Here is an 18,867-nt window from a genome sequence, read left to right as displayed (position 1 = left end):
CTGACTCCACAGTGTCCACTGAGCCTGTGCTCAGTAATGCAGCTTTCACTCACATTCTTAACATGTCCATGTGTTTAAAAACATTCTTTATTGAAAACAAACCTTCATATCACCTTGCAAAAAACAGAGGTAGGATTTGCAGAGACTTGGATTATTTTTGCCTGTGTATGACTTGCAGATGAGCTACAAAATCACTAAACCACAGACTTGGTTTTTAAATTAAAGCAGCTGACCACAGGTCACACACATGAAAATAACTGTCTTTTTAAAACAGGAGGAAGGTCCTGTTCATTTGACAAGAATGGTACATTATTTTAGAGATTCCAATCTTACAACTAGAAAAATAGGTCATCTTCAACTGATATAAAAAGAATTATAACCAACCAAGAAAAAAAATCCAAACCCACAGGCTTGGAGTGAGGTTCTCACCCTGTAAGTCAATTAATGCTGTAAAATATCCTCATTTCTACTCTGCAAGACCTCACAATTTTCACTGTGGAAAACCTGTGCTTTGAGCATTAAGGAAGATGACATTTATATTATGGGAGTTGGATATGCAGTGGGTTAATGTTCTACTCTGTGAGCACATTACCAAGAACCTTCCCTTGGCACAAAAGGCACTTTTTTTCCTTTGCATTCAGAAAGCTTATTTCCCCATGTAACTGAGTCATCAAGGAGACTGAGCAGCACCAGCCAAGAAATAAAGATTGTGGCATCTGCTGCTGCTCCATTCTGCCCTTGCTTTGGCTCAAACCCCTTTGTACTCAGCCACCACACTCCCTCCAGGATTCCTCCTGTCCAACGTGCACAGAGGTTTGGTCTCCAGATGTGATGATCCACAAAGTGGAGCCACTCGCTGTGGGTCACACAAACCTTAAGATTCAGGCATTGCAATGCCAGACAATACAGGATCTGAATTAACAATGTGTAGAATTAGAGCACAGACTCAGGCCATCATTTGGTATTAATATATCAAATATTGGTATTATTTGATTTGCTAAATTTGTTGCCAGACAGGCCCCTAGAATCCAGAAGTTCGTTTTCTGCAGAACTCTCTGTTATATTTTTAGGAGAATGATGTCTTCCTTTATTTCATGTGGTATTATATAGCCAGTGCTTAGCTACAGAGCAGGATGTTACATGCTGTCAGCTTAGAGCAGTGTCAGTTAAATTCAAGGAACCTTCCCAGACTGATTAGTAAATAACACTAAGTCATGTAATTAAAACAAAACCAAAACAGCAGGAGCGCTGTGATACTGCATTGTCACTATAATCTGACAGAGGTTTGGGATATTTATAGCCACAGTCAGAGGTCAGACAGGCTGCTTGTTTGTGTAAAATACAGCCGAGCAAAAAGGAAAACTTCTCTCACTTAAGAATTCCTAAAACTGAGCAGAGAGTCGGCAAATTCCCCCATTCCCACGTGGCAGCAAAGTGATCAGCAATCCCAAATTCTTTTCCCTTTTTCTTTCTCAGTCTTGGATGTTGGTGCTAAGGGACTTGGCACTGTTAGGTCACGTGTTAAGGTTGAACTCCATGGTCTTAAAGGTCTTTTCCAGCCTAAATGATCCTGTGGTTCTATTACAACAGAGATAAGATCCTAAAACCAGATTTGTCCCCATTGCCAAGATGCTGTGGTAACACAGACAAAGACAGTTCCTGCCCAAGAAGGAGGAAAATTCCCCATCAGAAATGCAGCTATAAATACAGATACATGGAAATTTAATATTGGGCTTGCTGTACTAAAATCAATAAGAGATTTTTCACCAACTGGAATGGAAATAGGATCAAGCCCAGAGATGGGAGATGTGCCAGCTTTGCACAGCAGCCTCTGCCCAGCCCTTGCACAGTGTCATTTATTACAATCAGCACATCAGAGGGAGGTCTTTAGGATCAATACAAGGCAGAAAGAGACGCAGGAAGTTTGTATGAGATGTAAAAATGGCTTTTGAAGCTGGGGATCAAGAGACAATGAGACAAAAGACAAGCAGGAAGAAGCACAGGTTGGCAGCTGATACAAATCATTACAACTCCAAGAGAACTGTGAAACATCTCCCTGAAAATAGGGCTTAGAAACCAACAGGGTAAAGCACAAGGAATGAAGAGGTTGAAAATGGGGTTTTACTTCAAGAAAAGAGGATGGCTGAGTGCTTTTTTATATATATAAAGGTAATTAGGAGAAATAAAATGTTTCTCTCAAAACTGAGACTTGGAATTACTCAATGGATTTGTTGTCAGTGAAAGGCTTCTGGTGAGAGAGCTTTTAGTGATGTGAAGGGAAGTAGGAACCAGCCTGAACACGAGGGACAGGGTAATGGACTGATTAATTTACACAGTATTTTGAAGCCTGTAAACAACAATTGTTAAAATAAGCCCAGAAATTTAGAAATCCTGAGCACTGAGTGTTCTCAGAGTGCACAGTGACATTAGTAGGCAAAGGAGCCGTTTGTGGCTATCACATGATTGATTTTCACGTTCATTTTTACAAACAGCATTTGATTCAAAAAATATAAAGATACTTCCACTGTGACCGACAGCAAGACAAATGAATTAGGGGCTGCAAGCCAAAGAGCCTATTTTATCTCAAGAGAAGGGCTGCTTACTCATCTCTAGTCAACAGCCCCTTTTAAACACACTGAAAGTAATTTTAAAACCCCAAGGAATGATGGAATTTAAATGATTTGTGAGGGTGGAAGACTGAGAGGTTTTGCTACCAGTTATTTACCAGAAAAATATCAGATGCTCTATTGCATTGTTTAATCATATTTATGGGAAATTTATTTTTTGCCCCAATGAAACTCCAGCCAATAGAGCTGAGCTCAGACACATCACAGCAGGTCGAATTTGCTCTTCTCGTGGTCACAAAGGCATTTCTGAATGAATCAGAACATTCAAATCATCCCAGTGAATCAGTTGGTCCTTCCAAAGAAGTTCAGATGAATTCCAATGAATGAGCCAACTTACAGAGAGGAAACAAGTGAGCAGGTTAAGGTGGTGGGTTTGGCTGTGGGAGATCCAGGTTGAATCCTCTGCTCCAGGCAAACGTGGTGTGACCTGGGAACTGCTTCTGGTCTCAGCCTGCAAAGACACTCAGGCACTTTCCACTGCAATTCCCAAACCAGACTGAATCCATGAAGCCCCCAACTCCACCAGAAGTTTCCTCTTCTATCCAAATTATGACACTAAACCCCAAAACTGTGCTCAACTGTTCAAGTCAATAGAGAGACAATAAAACCATGAGCTTTCTAAAAAGATCAGATATCAGAGGGGAATGGAGATATATTTTTGTTCTATACATGCACATCACTCCACACTTGTGCTAAATATCTTTTTCTGAGATATTAAAGTTCCTCTGAAAAACAAACAACATCCCACAGACCAACCATTCATCCATCCATGAGAGAAACTCAAATTTCCTGCTCCACAGTTAAGCAAATGCAAAATAAAGTGACTAAGAAATTAGTCACTGAACGAGTCTATTTGTAAATAAATTATACATATTGCATGAGTGGTGTCTACATATCTCTCCTTGGAAAGGGCTTAACTCCATGGACTGAGAACAGATGCAATCCAGGCTCATTTCCACAGGTCAGGATTAGAGCCTTGGACCTCCTGCTGAAATCCCAGACATCTGACCTGCACTGGAGCAGACCCTGAGCAGAGACCAGGCAGATCCTCTCCAGGGAATCTACCAAGGATATAAAGAACAAAATATTAAAAGGAAAATGAAGTCCCCAAAGTCCTTTACTCTAAAGTCAGATCCTATCTGTGGATGTGGGTGAACCTCAGCATTTAGCTCCAGCACAAGGCACAGAGATGCAAAGGAGCACAAATTTCCATCTGGGCACAGCTCCAATTTTATATTAATAAACTGGCTCTTTTTTGTAAACAGAATCTATATCCTGTTTAAAAGTGATTCTCAGAAGAGCAGGAAATTAGAAAATATTAGTATTAAATTAATCAAACTTCTCTTCATGAAATATTGTTACTGCTAATGGATAAATTTATTTTTTGGTTTTTTCAGTGTATATACACACACATATTGAAAATGTTACCCTACACATATGAGCTAAGTGCCCATCTAAAATATACAAAACCTCCACATTTCCTTCTTACTAATGGTGGTTCCATGAACACTAAATAAATGCAATTTCTACTTTCAGAGACCATGAATTTTAAATATGATACAATTTTTCAGGTTGAATCACACAGAATAAGTTTCTTTTTGCTCTTTAGCATTTCTCAACAATATCAGATGTGCCTCTAAGAGTAAGAGGAGGGGAAAAAACATTCAGGGAAGCAGAGATTTCCTAAAACATTTTATTTTATTAGTGGTGAACCAAGTCCCCATTTCCCTGTCCTTGTCAGGAGACATCAGTTCCATCACTGGAGGCACTCTGGTCCTTGGCTGGCATTTTTACAAAGCTCAGGAATTTCTAAGCTCTCTACAATTCTTCTTTTCCAGAAGGGTAAAAACAGTTCCCAGTTTAGAAGAAATGTATCCAGGACAGAAAGAGGCCTCCTGGGGAAAGAGCAATGAAAGCAGGGACAAGGAGGAAGGGCACAACAGTGAAAGGGGGGGAGGTTTTGGGGAACAAAATGTCCAGAAAGATCAGTAATGTGGTTTGGCTTGGAACCCTGATGAATATTAAATGCACTCAGAAATTATTATATGGTCTGAATGTGGATAAGGAAGATGAACAGAAGAGAGGAAAAGAAAGATTTTGTAGTCTTTCTCAAAATCTAAAATTATACAGAGTCTTCTTCTAAGATGAAGAAATAAATTAGTTTATAAAACAGGCTGACTGTGCAAGTCTAAATTTAACTACAGCATTCATTGCCACACGTTAACACACATCACACCCAGGGAAGGTTGGTTATTTACTCCACCCAGATCATTCTAGATCTCAAAGCTTTGCTTCCTTGCTGCTATTTTAACTTTCAAACTGAAGACTTTTTTTGGTATAACCTGGGAGGGAAGTTCCACTTGAGAAGAAAACACCTGGAAATATCAACTGCAGAAACCAAACACCATCTCAAGAATCCCTTGCAAGACTGAAGTGGTGTTTTATTTACTGAGCCTTTTCCCTTTTGTGCCTGCACATTCATGACCAGTAAGTTTTCACAAGGTCTCTTGGAAGCCCAGGGGGAGAGTTCATTGGGATGCCTTTGAAGCAAAAAGCCAACATTTTTAACTGTGTGTGTGCAAGATCAGCTGTGAATCCCATGTCCTGCCCTGATCACTGCTGACTGTCCTGAGAGTGGATCCCACAGCCTGGGAGTGGGAGAGAGCTGTGACAGTTCACTGAATTACTCATTCATCCCAACATACAGCTGGGGTTTTATTACAATGTACAGAATTCGCTCAGGGCAAAGAAAGTAAAGCCACTCACAGCCTTCAACATTTCTACCCTTCCACTAACGTACTTCAACAGCTTCACATCATCCCTCTTCTCTCTGTTCACCTTTAAAAGGTTTAGGTGTTCATACCATCCAAACTGGAGATTTATGTCCTCAAAACTGGGCACATGAATCTCTGAGTTCTAGTTTGCAGCTCCCAACTTACACACACAAGTAAAAATGCCCACAAATTAAAATATAAGGACTAGAACTGCTCAGCTGTACTTGCATATGTAGCAAGTGCACAAATAAAGGCAATTTGTTCCAGAAAAGGGAAACATAAACTCCCTTGAACATCCTGCAAATGAAACCACAGAGCATGGACAAGTTTCTCTCCTGTTGGGCTCTACCTTCCATAAGTGTTTTAAAATAAACACTAAACAGTAATTGCTTAATGCATCTTAAATATGCCTTTGGGATGCTCTGTGGACAATTGCAGAAAGTCACTAGTGCCACCATGTACTCAATACATTTGAAATACTGACTTCCATTAAAATATCATTATTTTCTATTGTTACCTCTGTCAGCAATAATAGCCAAAGAATATTTGTATTTAAAAAAATTCTCTCCTATGTGTCACTGAATAAGACTTCAATACAGCTCTTCAATCAATGCAATACAATGGCCAAAGAGACACTGTATTTTTTTTTCTACAGTCACAACCTCCAGTAAAACCCCTGAATGGGTAGAGAACTTGTAAAATGCCTGGATGCCTCATTATTTTTATGCACTGAAGAAAGTAAAGGGAAATAAATACAGCCAAAGGTTAAAGCAAACTGTCCTATTTTATACACAAATGCAGGGTGGACATGGCAGCAGGTTTTATGTATGAGACTACACACAGCAACACACAACCCCATAGACTGGGCAGGGAAAACTGGATTTTTCACACCTTGAAACAAAAATCCAACTTGCCCTCCACAGCCTGAGCTAAGAGCACCCTGGCTGCAGCAGTTCCATGATCCTGTTCCAGGTACAAGGTTTGATCTCCCACAGGAAGTCAGTCTGGGAAAGAGGGTTCATCCCGAAAAGTACAAAGAGGTTACACCAAGTCACTGGGATCACATTTAGGAATAATGCTCTGCCTGGTTATTTGCTTTATGCTTTAAGTCAACCAGTCATTACAGATGAAGCCTAACAAAGCCTCCTGCACTGTCCCATGCTCAGGAATTTCATGGCAGCAGCAGAGCTCCAGGAACTCTCCTGTCCTGGCAGCCCCAAGGAACAGCCTGGCAGGGCAGCTCTCCTTTCCTTTCAGCTGATGATGCCTTTGCCAGACTTTACACATCCCTGCCAGTCTGACTGCCTGGAGGAGAACAGCACAGAAATAGGGAAAAGGACTAAAACACATTTCACAGGATAAGGCTTTTCAGTGGGAAGGGAAAGAAGAGAACTTGGGAGGTGCTATGCAAGGTGCCAGCAGAAGTAGTATTTGGAGAAACATCCCATACATTATGTAGTATCATCTGGTCCTAGATTATGTAATTCCACAATATTCTTTTCCACACTCCCTCTTGCTCAGGGCAGACACGGGCAGGGCTGGGTTTGCTTAGAGGAAAAGCCTCCCATGTTATTGCTGGAGGTCAGGAGCACATTTGAAACAATTTCTTTTGAAGCAAATTTGTTCCTCCTTCTGAGTGGGGAACCTTGGTTACAATGTCTCTGAATACTGAGTAGCTGCACTGGAAGCTGTTCCCTGATCATAGAGTTATGTGCCACACAGCGAGGGCAAAAAACATACTTTGGGTCCCAGGTATCCCAATTTAGGTCACCAGCACTGGTGTAAACTCTCATTCATTTCCTTTGGTACAGTTTATTACCTGTAAAATGGGGATAGTCCTCACATCTCACAGACTATCCTGAAATAAAATGATAATTACAGAACAAACACACAAGAAAGTCTCTGAAGGAATCAATCTTCTTGTCTATGTGGCTGAGTGGGAATGTTGTGTGTAGGTCACCTGAAAAATCAGAGAAGAACAAAATACCAAGTTGCTGGGCATGTTAATGGCAGGAAGTTCACGCACAAATTTCACTCCTGAAATGACTCCCTTGCCAGCAAATCTCACAACGTGCTTTCAGCAATTTGCATAAAACACTTCCAGAAGGGACACCTCTCACCATTAGGCTCAGCTGACACTTAAACCTACAATAAACTGGAAAGCAGCAATCAAAGTTTCAGGTTTTTGATGGAAGCATGCACATCCTAAAATTCATTTATTTTCAGAGCACGGCAAGTTAGGCTGCAGAGTGTTTCACACAGCAGATCTCCCTCAATGACACCACTTTTCTCATCAGAGTTTATTTTCCTGTAACTCTCACTCTGCTCCACGAGGAGCGAGAAGTGCAGATGAATTCTGGCTGTTGCAGAGAAGAAATTATCCATGAAGCAACACTAAAACCTCCAAAAATAACTTGCTCCTTCTGAACTCTGACTATAAGTACTTCAGAAAACACACACACACTCCTGGAGAACCATGTGTTTATTACTGGAAGCTGTGGCTTCCTCACAGAGTCTTTGTACACGAGTGTTATCAGCATCTGCAAGAACAGTTTTCGGGGCTGCTGAAAGGAGGAGGAAGAAGCACAATGTGGAACAGAAAAAGGATGTGCACTGCTTATTACATTAAAAACCAGCTGTGGATGGATGCATCCATGTGCAGGGATTGCTGCAGCAAAGCTGCAACCACAGATGAAATTCAACTGATTTTTTTCAGCCTCCACAGCCCTCAGGTAACACAAGAGTTTTACTTCCCCTTTCTGACGTGCCCTAAAGCTTCCTGGATTCCGAGCTCATGGTCTTTTCAGCAGAATTTAGGATGAACCCAAAGTCTCTTGTTACATCCAGCTGCCCTTCATCAGACCTACCAGGAGGCACCAGTGTTCAAAGAGATCTACTGCAGGGACTCTGAGCTGTTTGCAGCATTTACAAGATCACAAAGTCAGCTCAGTTTACATGTTTCCCTTAATTCTTTATGTCTTACTTCAGAATGTGAGAGCTGGGGTAGATAAGAATGACTTTACAGAAGACTTGGGCTGGTTTGGGGGTAACCACAGTACTTTGTCACGACATTTGTATACAAGGAAAGCCAAAGCCAAAGAACATAATATAAAAAAAACCCTCACTAACCCAATTTCTTGTTTCTAGCTGACCTGTAGAAAACAATATCAGATTTTTACCAGTCTGTATCATCTGCCAAAAATAACACTACTCTCTCCTCTTATCAATCAAGCACATCAACACTCAATATCCTCTTATAGGTGTGAGTGAGCCCAGCAGGAAGCTGAGAACACAACAATTTCCCAAACCAGGTTTCTCAGGTTTAAATCCAACCCCTGCTGCCAGCTCAGACTTGTGTCATTCTCCCAGCCTGAATGAAGCTCAAAGGCAGTGCTTGGATTGGCTCTTCCTCCTCTCAAACTGCTCAAATAACATTTATCTGGCTTTTTTTTTTTTTAATGTAGATATTTGCAAGTCATTTTTGCAAGCAAGATAAAAATAAATATTCATGGTATCAAATATTGTAAGGAAAATTCTTCCAAACAACATCCCCAAGTTGCACATTATATCCCAGGATCTACTAAAATCTATGGAGCTGTGAGAATTTCCATCCATGGAGAATCCTGCTCATTATATAATTCTACTAAAATATTTTTTCCCTTGGTCACGTAACAAATATCAAATCTGGGATGCTTTCATTTGGAAGGTCCTCTAGTGTGCACTACACTGCAGAAGGTATTGAACCCTCTGACAAACAAAGCAGCCAAATGAAATAGTGTTACTAATTTGAGAATGTGCAGCTGATTTTTATCACATTTCAATAATGTTTCTAATCTCCCATCATAAAACATAAACCAGCTCTCTGAAAGGCTAAATAACCAACTTCAGCTGCTATGATCTGCACAAAGACTCTGCTTTAATAAAAGATATTTGCTTCCATAATTTTTAATACATCAGTGTATGCTGTGCTAGATAATAATTTATCCAAGTTTTAATTTCCAAGCTGTGTGCTGTTGACATTTAACAGTATTTTCTGGAAAAGAAAACCAAGAACGGAAAAATGACAACAAAGAGAATGGTGAAGATAAAGATCTAAGAAAATCTTTCTGTCAGTTTTTTTACCTGCCTTAAGCATGTTTTATGTTGGATGTACTGAACTCCTGCAATGACAGGAGTTCAGATTAATTAATTATCTTATTATTTTCATCACAATAACATTTATAACAGACAAGCTGCTCCAGAGCTTCCCTGAGCTCCTGGTGGGATGGTTCAGCACCGTGGAGAGACCTAGAACTCACTCATAGCCAGGTTTCCTCCAAAACTCTGGTGGCAGGGCTGGAGAAGAGAAATAAGAGCTCACACTTTGTTATAATTTCATCTTTTCTGTTGAAACAATGTCATGGGTTTTTAATCAATGTCTTCTTAAGACTCAAGGTGACCAGACTGGCAATACCATAAAACAACTTCTGCCACCACCTCCTCTCTGCTTTATCTTATTACTTGACCAAGAGATGGGAACAGAAGGTAGATGAGGCTATTAATTCCTGAAGAAACAAGTCATTTAACTAAAGGGGAAAAAAGGAAATAAAGAGCAGCATATTCTCCAAATCTTCTTGCAAATCAAAGATCTCTGCCAATCCTTTAACTCACAGGATGTTCGAGTGCATTTTTCTGAGACATATCACAGCAAAACTTCCCTGTGCTCTGTATTCCAACAAACTAAAATATTGTAGCTGCCAAACAGGAAAGGATAAGAAATAATAAGAAATGAACATGTAGAGCTTTCTACACCCAATGGACACCCAAGGGCTCTGCAGGCAGCCACCTCATTCACTGGATCCTTAGTCCAGCACTGCAGAGAGGAAGGGAGGCTGTGGACAAACATCCACCTTGGGAACAGCTGTTCCCAAAAGGTTTGTCCCCAGCTGTTCAGCACCACCAGTGCAGAGGTTGCTGCCCCTCACAGCAGCTCCCAGCACTTCACTTGAACTGGCACCAAAACCCCTTCAGACCAAACCAACTGCTCAGCACAGACCTGCCCCTGGATGCTGCCAGAGGAATTCAGTGCAAGGAGAGCATCCCCTGCCCTTCCCCCTCCACTCCACTCCTCCTCTCCCTCATGCAAGAAGCAGCACTTAACTGACCCCTTCAGGCATCACAGGATGCTAAACAGACAAATAATGATTTTTTTTATTGAACAAGGGAGAAAAGGGGGGAAGGGAGAAAGCAGGAAGGCCTTCTCCAGCTGCAATCCTGGTGTCTCCAGAGTTACAGTAACCAGGAAGCCACAGCTTTATCTTTAGTACACAAATGGGAGAAGGAAGGGTAATTTATCCCACCTGAGGAGAAATATTATATTTCCTCTTCAACAGATAAAATACAGAATGGGCCAGAAAAGAGTAGGCTAAGTGTACTGCAAGACAGCTCTAAACTATCTCAGGGCTTCCTCTCTTTTAAGATCAAGATCTCCTATTCTTCCCATGACAAGAAAATCTTTTACTATGCAACCATTTAGAAAGACTATTCAAATTGTTTTACTTTCCATTTTTCAAACCTGAAACACCAGAATGAATAATTAGAAGACTGTTCACCCTTGGTATTAGTTTTAGGGCCCCCTAGGGCAAGCTGTTTAATTCTTGTCTTCCAGGCTAAAAACTATTTTTCCTTCTGGAGAAGCAGCTCAGAGAATGGCATCAGTTTGATCAAGAAAGATTTGAAATATAGAATAAAAAGAATCCTTCATTATGGGCAGATGCTAGGAATCTCTTCCCCCCACCTCTTTTTCCTGTCTTTCAGGAAGACAAATCACCAGGAGTTTAGACATATAAAAAATAACAGCAGCATCAATTTTGAAGCAATGTGTATTTCAGCAGACAGCACATCAGTCAGTTTGGTTTATAGAACCTGAGAAATGATGTTTTAACTTTTACTATTGCTTCTGTCACTGTAGAAAAGATGTAGTTTCCCTGCTTTGGAGTACAACAGATAATACTGTCATATTCAAAATTATACTTATTGCTTACGCATATAATAACTACAACGTTTGTCCTGCATTTAATTTTATGTCTGTGTTCCAGTGTTTGCTTGGTTAAAAGGAAAAGACAGACAGAAAAAACAGTGCCTGTGTGTTCTGGATGTAAGTGCATTCCTTAATGTGCAGTGTCTAATTTGTGGGAAGAAAACCAAACAAAAGGTAGAGCTGCTGTGTATTTTAGGAAAGGTAATTCAAAAGCCTTATAATATTAACCTAAAAGCTAATTACACCTTAGCTATGGCAAGTGCATTTCTGCAACACAATGGCAACAAGCTCAGACCAAAACTTTCTGAGCTCTTCACTTTCTCCTGCCACTGCATAAATAACTTTTATGAAGTGGTGATGGTCTTTTTTAATATCACTAACATGTTTTAATGCATTCTGGGTAAATCTCGCAGTGAGTCACCACCAAAATTGCTTAACTCTATGTCTTAACTCCCAGTATACCATTCCAAAACCATTATTTCACTCTTCCTCTTCGAAAGCTGGCTAACAAATAAAATGTTTTAAGTGCCAAACATTAGCATTAAGCCAGAAATGCATTTTTCAGCCAGTCAAACAATGGAAAACCTGGAAAGAACACGGACAAGTAGCATTGTAGCAGGATCAATAACATCCAGAGGACAAGAGGAGAACAGATCCCTGAGGGTCAGTCTGCTTGAGCTCCCTGACAATCAGCAAGGTGTAGGTACAACCTCTATCCCTGGCAGTTGAGGCACTTCACAAATAACAACATATTCTTTGGGCCTGATGGAAGGAACCACTTTAAACAACACTCACTCCCCAAAAAATCCCTGCTGCAGACAGCCTTGCAAATTATTGCTGTTGTTCCATGTGTTTGAAAAATGACAATAAACACTCATGGTTTCACATGCTTCCTTATCCCTTTTCCTCAGCTGCTTTATTGTGGGCTCTTCACAGCAGAAGCTGGGGGTGGGAGGGTGTCTTTCAATGCTCTAATGAAAAGTGCTAAACCAAATATGGCTTTGAGCACTGCTTTATTTTCAAAACAATAAAAGTCTACTTCATCCAAACACTGCTTGCTTGGTCATGAAAAAAAGCACTGTCTAGAATCTCCTCCTTTTCCACTTCTTTGCTGTAAGATTAGTAAATCTTTCACTGAGCTCAGCCCTAAAATGTATTGGACTCAGAAAGGATTCCTAATAAGCCTTCCTGAAGATGCCACTCTTCCCTGCACTCTCTGACTTTCTGCTGCTGACTCTTCCTTGCTTTGCCCACTCCCAGTTTCCTGGTGTGTGACGTGTCCTGTGCGCATTTCCTCCTCTACCTCGAGTTCTTCAAAGCTGCTGCTGTTTGCACCAGAGCAAGTGCAGTGCTCAGGATCAACTCACAGAGCAGGGAAGGAAACAAGGAAAAACAAAGGAAGACAATCTGACTCAGACTGGCTGTGAACAGACAACAGTCAGAGGTTCCAGTGAGCAGCAGCATTCCTGGTCCTGGCCCTGCCAGCAGCGTGTCCTGCTGTCCTACAGAACAGATCGGTCCCTTCTCCCACTGCCAGAAATCCCTCCCTGTCCTCCCGCTGCCTGGCTGGCCCTGATCTGATATTTTAACTCTAAAACTCTCAAATTTTCCACTACTGTCCCAAAGAACGGGCAACTATAGAGACCAGCAGAGAAAAAGAGCCTGGGCTAAATGGTAAAAAGGAGAAAAAATAGTGAGAGTGCCTGTTTCCTCATTCTGAGCTGCTTTTCCTGCTTCTCCAGGATTATGGGTTACATTTTTTGTAGGTGTGAACCAACACAGGTTACATCTGCTTACACAGGGCTGGCATCACAAACCTTGTAACCACACAAATCTCTAGGAGGGATTTGCAGCCTTCAACTCTTTGTCATCTCCTCAGACACGCTCAGTAAGCACTGCCCCAAATGCTTCAACCAAACCTGACAAGCTACAAGAGAAAGCTGTGGAAGAGTTCTCTAATCTGACAGAAATAGGTTGCAGGGATGAAAATGGCCACCTGCCCAGAAACTACTGGAAACCACAGACAGAACATCTTTGCCAGATTCAGCTGAAGTCTGCACCCATCTCTACCTCCTCATCAGCATCCATCAGGATTGTACCCTCCAGCAAAGCTGGATTCACACTCCAGCTAGAATTTCTTGGGGAATGTTCACACAGCTTCTGCTGCAATACAGAAACCTCTGGCAGAGACAAGCTCCTGGGAGCAGCAGACTCTGCCAGCAAAATGAGCTTCAGTTCATGGCCCAAGAACCTCTGAAGTGGATGAAATGATGTAAAAGCAGAAACAGTTGTTCTGTGGATCTGGAATTACAGAGCTGCTGATGTGACCAGGATGTGGGACAGTGTACCAGGCAATGCAGAGCAGAGGTGGAGGTAAGAAGCAACCCTCTTGGCCCTTCATCCCACTACAGGGAAGCAATTGTGGAAGCAGCTTCTTTGATTTAGTGCCATCCTACCTGTACTTTGCACAGGTACAAACTGCTGAACAACAAATTAACAAAGGCCTTTAACCTCAGCCTGAGCAAGAGCTGCTGGAGCCACATCTCAGTGCCATTCTCTGTCCTTTCTTGAAACTGTCTTCCCAGAAAAGCAGCTCCTGTGCCCCAAAACCTGCCTGAAGTACCTAAATCACCATTTAATCTCCTGATTGAACAGTTATAAGAAGAAAAGGTATCTTCAGGACAGTTTTAGATATGGAAACATGCTAACCACTGGCAGTAATTAAAATCATAAAGCTCTTGAAGAATGATACAGACTTTCCAAGCAAGGAAAGAAGCAACAGCTACAGCAGTGAGTGCTGAGAAGCCTCTGCTGTCATTTCAAATGTTGTGTTATTTTAATACAATCTTGCTTTTATTTTCACACAGAATCCAGCCCCCGTCCTGCACTGGTAATTTTATGCCTTCTAGAATGCAGAGAAACACTCAACATTGTGATGACCACGAGCCCCACTCCAAAGAACTGGTGATGACACGATGTTGTCAGCACCACTTTTAATATCCATTCAGCTGGAATGCTGAACAGGCCAGGGGACCTTCCCCACAGACGTACAGAAATAAAAGGCCTCTGTTTGCTCCTGTAACAAAACCAACCCATGCATTAAAAGGAGATTCAAAGCAAAAGGAAACTGTACTTCAGAAAAGCCAATGCCAATGGAGAATCAGGTACATTGTTCCAAGATCAGGCAGCCTTTTGTGTGAGCTGACAGAAGATGCTGCTGTGTCCGAGTCCCTCTGACTCACATCCTTTGTATATTTTCCATACAGACGAGCCCCTGCTCTCCAGCCCCACTGCCTTTCACATGAATTCACAGGAATCTGATGACACAGGGAAGTTTGCAGCTGGTTTTGGTGGTAAAGTCCCTCCCAGAACATCCACATGCACGTGCTCCTCAGTGCTGAGCACAGTGACCCTCCCCCCAAAATTCAACCGAAAAGCTGCAAGGAAAACAGTCCTGTAGACTCACCCTAGTTAAATTCATAATATTTAAGTGCACAGAGCTCTCTCCTTTTTTTTCTTTTTAAGGCTAGAAAATGAGGTTATTGTGGACAGCTCAGGTACCTTGTAGATGCTTCTGTGGGGTTTGCACTACCAATTAACTCTCCCAAGTAATGAGGTACAATCCCCCTGAGAATGCCTGCTTCATCTGTGATATATTCCCCACAGGAATGTGGAAATCAAGCAGCCAAGGTTCAGATTAATGAGATTTTGGTGAGATTTTTTAATATTCTTTGAGAAGCTACAGGAATAAAAATTTGACATGGGAGCCCTTCTACTGTTTTCCTCTCTGGGACAAATGCTATATAATCAGTGCAGAGTGTTTTAACACTAAGAAAGGCAACAATACTTTTTAATCAGTGCCCACGTAAAGCTATGTCTATTAAAAAGTTCAGCTAATTTCTGCAGAAAACAATGAAGACAAATGACTGTTGTGAATTAGTTTAGGGCTAGTATAAGGTGGCTCAGTTTCTCACATATTACAGATAGCAAATTTTATAATTTATTCTGGCTTTTATTCACTGCCACTGCAATAAAAAAACCCAACAATCTGGCAGCAATATAAATGGTTTCCCATCAACATGAATAGTGTCAGTGTGTGGACCTCTATCTGTTTTCACTTGAGCTCAAGTAAATCAGAAGTTAACCACTTAAATGTGAATTACACTGATACAAGTTTAAGAAGGAAGGAATCAGACCCAGACATTGATTCTGCACGACCTTTGCTAATGAAACCAGCTCTGCCATTGTTTACGAGCTCACTGAATGCTCTCACAATCACTTGGATACAACAAACAGCTCTTGCAGATGGCTGACTGCTAAAGAGGAGGGGGAAAAAAAGAGGTGTATAATGGCCACACTAAAAGGCTTTGATAACAACACGTCAACTTCATAAACTTGTGTCCTGCAGGAACACAAGTGAACATTCAGCCGGCCACAAGCAACAAAGGAAAATGTGGATGACATCACCAGCCCCCGAGTCTGCTGTGCCCTGATCCAACAGCATGATTCAAAACTGAAATCCAGGAAATTTGTCAACAAGCATTTCCTCAGCTCAGAAGAATCCCCAACTGTTGTGGCTTTTACTCTGCACCCAGCTGGTTGTCACCCAGACACTGAAGGGGAGGACACGGAGCAGATCAGTGCTGTGTTCTATCAATTCCAAATCGATCTAACCAGTCACTGAGCAGAGCCTGTGTCAGGTTTAGTTCCCAACAGGGACAGGAACAGATCCCTGGCATCACACTCAAGCAGCTTCATCCCTTCCTCCTGCACAGAGACCTTCCAGGCTTCTTCAAGCACAGCAGAGCAACCCCTGCGAGCCCGAGTCCCAGAGGGGTCCTGAGAAGGGAAACCCTTTGGTGGCTGTGGAAAGAGGTTCTTCAGCAGTGGGAGCTACATGAAGAGCCAAGAACACCATTAGATGAATATTCATTATTCAAAGCAGGATTAAGAAGTAAATGGTGGTTTGAGGATGTAATTTATGAGAGAGAATGACACAATCCCATACCATTTAAAGAGCACCTTCTCAAACTGCCCCCGTACTTTCACACCCACACTTTTTCCTTTCCCCTAAATGTTGAAGAGCTGGGGAAGAGGCCTCATGCACAGAAACTGCATATGGATCCCTACCCGTTTTTTCATATATTTGTGAAAAAAATCTGAGCTATGGAATTCACAGAAAAAAAATTGCACACAGAACAAATGACTTCAGGGCACATTTTGCTCCTCTAACCAATGAGTAAAGTCATACACGGAGCAACATTTTAGTTTTCTGATCTGGAATCTTCTCACAGAAATACAAAGCTAGTTTTCAATACCAATAAGGGTATTTCATACACAGCTTTACTGACTTAACATTTTGATTTATCAATGAATTCAATCATTTTTCAGTAATTAACGTGCTGAAATGTTATTTCTAAAAACTTCTGATTTTAATCTTACGAACTGCAACATAACCTAAGATCTTTATTCTAGTTCCATCCTTTCAAAATCTACTTTTTGGCAGGTGTTCAAGGCAGCAAGTGTTTCTATAAACTGCAAGTGCAAATATGTCTCACAGAATGCTCTGCAAACAGAGGACTGAGGAGGCATTTAAGAAAACACAACTGAACAAAGCAGTGACCTGGATTACAGGGGTAATTTTGTTTTATACACCAGTATTTAAAAACAGGTTCTTTCTGGCCCAAACTCTATTCTTTCAGAGCATTCTGCTGGGTAATGTAACAGGGAATTGTCTTCATACTCTCAATTTTCTGGCTTTTAAGGGTCTCAGTCTAACAGAAAATTTAAGGGGTTTAAAAAAAAAATCACCAGAGAAGTGAAGAAAGAAACCAAATTAAAGCACGTGAAGTCACTCAAAGCACTCTACCCATGGCTGGCAATCCCCATTTTATAGATATGAGATGCAACACAAGGAAATGCAATCAGCCTCCCTAACTCACATCCCGAGTCAAGAGGACAGTCAGGAACAGAAAATCCTGTTTCTACCTCCTGGCCTAAGCACCAGGCTACAGTTCTTAGAAAAGGGAAAGAATATTCCCCAAAAGCCTGTGCCTATAAAAGGCAGGGTGGGAGAGAGGAGTGTCACTGAGGTAAGTCCTTGTTTGTGGGGATTACTGCCTGTCCCCCAATACCCCAGTGACCACCTTGTCTGCACCCATAATTAGAGCAAGCCCCTCAGTAACTGCATGAGGTCATGTTTTTCTCTCAAGCAGCAGTAAATTACCATGCTTGTTATCACTGTCTACACAGAGTCCCTCAAAAATTTGATTATCTCCAGGGCACCCTTCGCTATTTTGTCATTTTCAGTATCACTCTCACTATAGTAGGAAAAAAGGCCAAAAAAATTCAGCATTTAGGGTTTGAGAAACAAAGATATTAATGCATTAAGGGGGGAAAAAGGAGTGAAAGAAGCACATCATCCTGGAATTGCCAATTTTCTGTATCCTTTGAGGATTAGATCCAAGCTTATAATTTCTGTGAGCAATTATCTAAATAGAAATGCTCTAATTGCACTAGGATTGTGTTTTCTCTGGAGTGTTATTTCTTTCAAGTATCCTGCTGTTTATTTATATTCAGCTAAATAAAAGGTGTGCTGAGTTACCCAGCGATTTACACCACGGTGGGGACGTTACCAGTGGCACCCAGGAGATTGCTGGGGTAGCACAGAAAACCCTCCAGGCTCTTCTAACTTCCTAGAACTAAGCCCATGCCAGTCTCTGCCTTATAAACTCACAGTTTAATAAAGAAAACAAAGCCACTCTTCCTGGATGATTGCCAATGAGCTGCTTTGTTGCCTCTGGAATCACTGCCAGCTCGGGGAGAAGTAGGGAAAAAATCAGGTATGATGCACAACTACCCAAGGAAAACAGCTCAGCCAGCTTGGAATTCCATGTGTCAAACACATGGAATTCCATGCAGCAAACACATCGGAGGAGAGGCAAAACACAGCCACACACATTGTTCCCTCAGCAGGGACAGCAGGTTACACTGATCATTTCAACGTGTCTCGATGGCTGCCATAATCAATATTAGATATTGATTAGATCCACTGAGAAAGGATGTTTCAATGGCTGCATAATAAATACTGGATATTAATTAGATCCACTGAGAAAGGATGTCTCAATGGCTGCATAATCAATATTAGATATTGATTAGATCCACTGAGAAAGGATGTCTCAATGGCTGCATAATCAATATTGGATCCACTGAGAAAGGGAACAGCACTAAGACAAACAGCCAAGGCATGAAAGACCCAACACTTATGAGAGTTTCATACCCAGAAAAGCAAAAGGGTTGGAAGGGTTGGAAGGTTTGGAAGATTGGAAGGGCTGGAAGGTTGGAAGGGTTGGAAGGCTGGAAGGTTAGAAGGGTTAGAAGGGTTGGGAGGCTGGAAGGGTTGGAAGGTTGGAAGGGTTGGAAGGTTAGAAGGGTGGGAAGGTTGGAA

The 18,867-nt window shown here is 41.5% G+C and overlaps 1 long non-coding RNA gene across 6 annotated transcripts in view; it reads right to left on the bottom strand.

Annotated features, from left to right (window-relative positions):
- LOC113948794 overlaps positions 1-18,867 on the bottom strand; it is a 92,376-nt gene that overhangs the window by 63,797 nt on the left and 9,712 nt on the right. The gene's annotated exons all lie outside the window — the stretch shown is intronic.

Source organism: Corapipo altera, unplaced genomic scaffold, assembly GCF_003945725.1.
Source record: "Corapipo altera isolate COAL_440 unplaced genomic scaffold, ASM394572v1 62, whole genome shotgun sequence".
Taxonomy (NCBI): Eukaryota; Metazoa; Chordata; class Aves; order Passeriformes; family Pipridae; genus Corapipo; species Corapipo altera.
The sequence above is the reverse complement of the archived record's forward strand: the minus strand, read 5'-3'. Positions and strand labels throughout refer to the sequence as shown.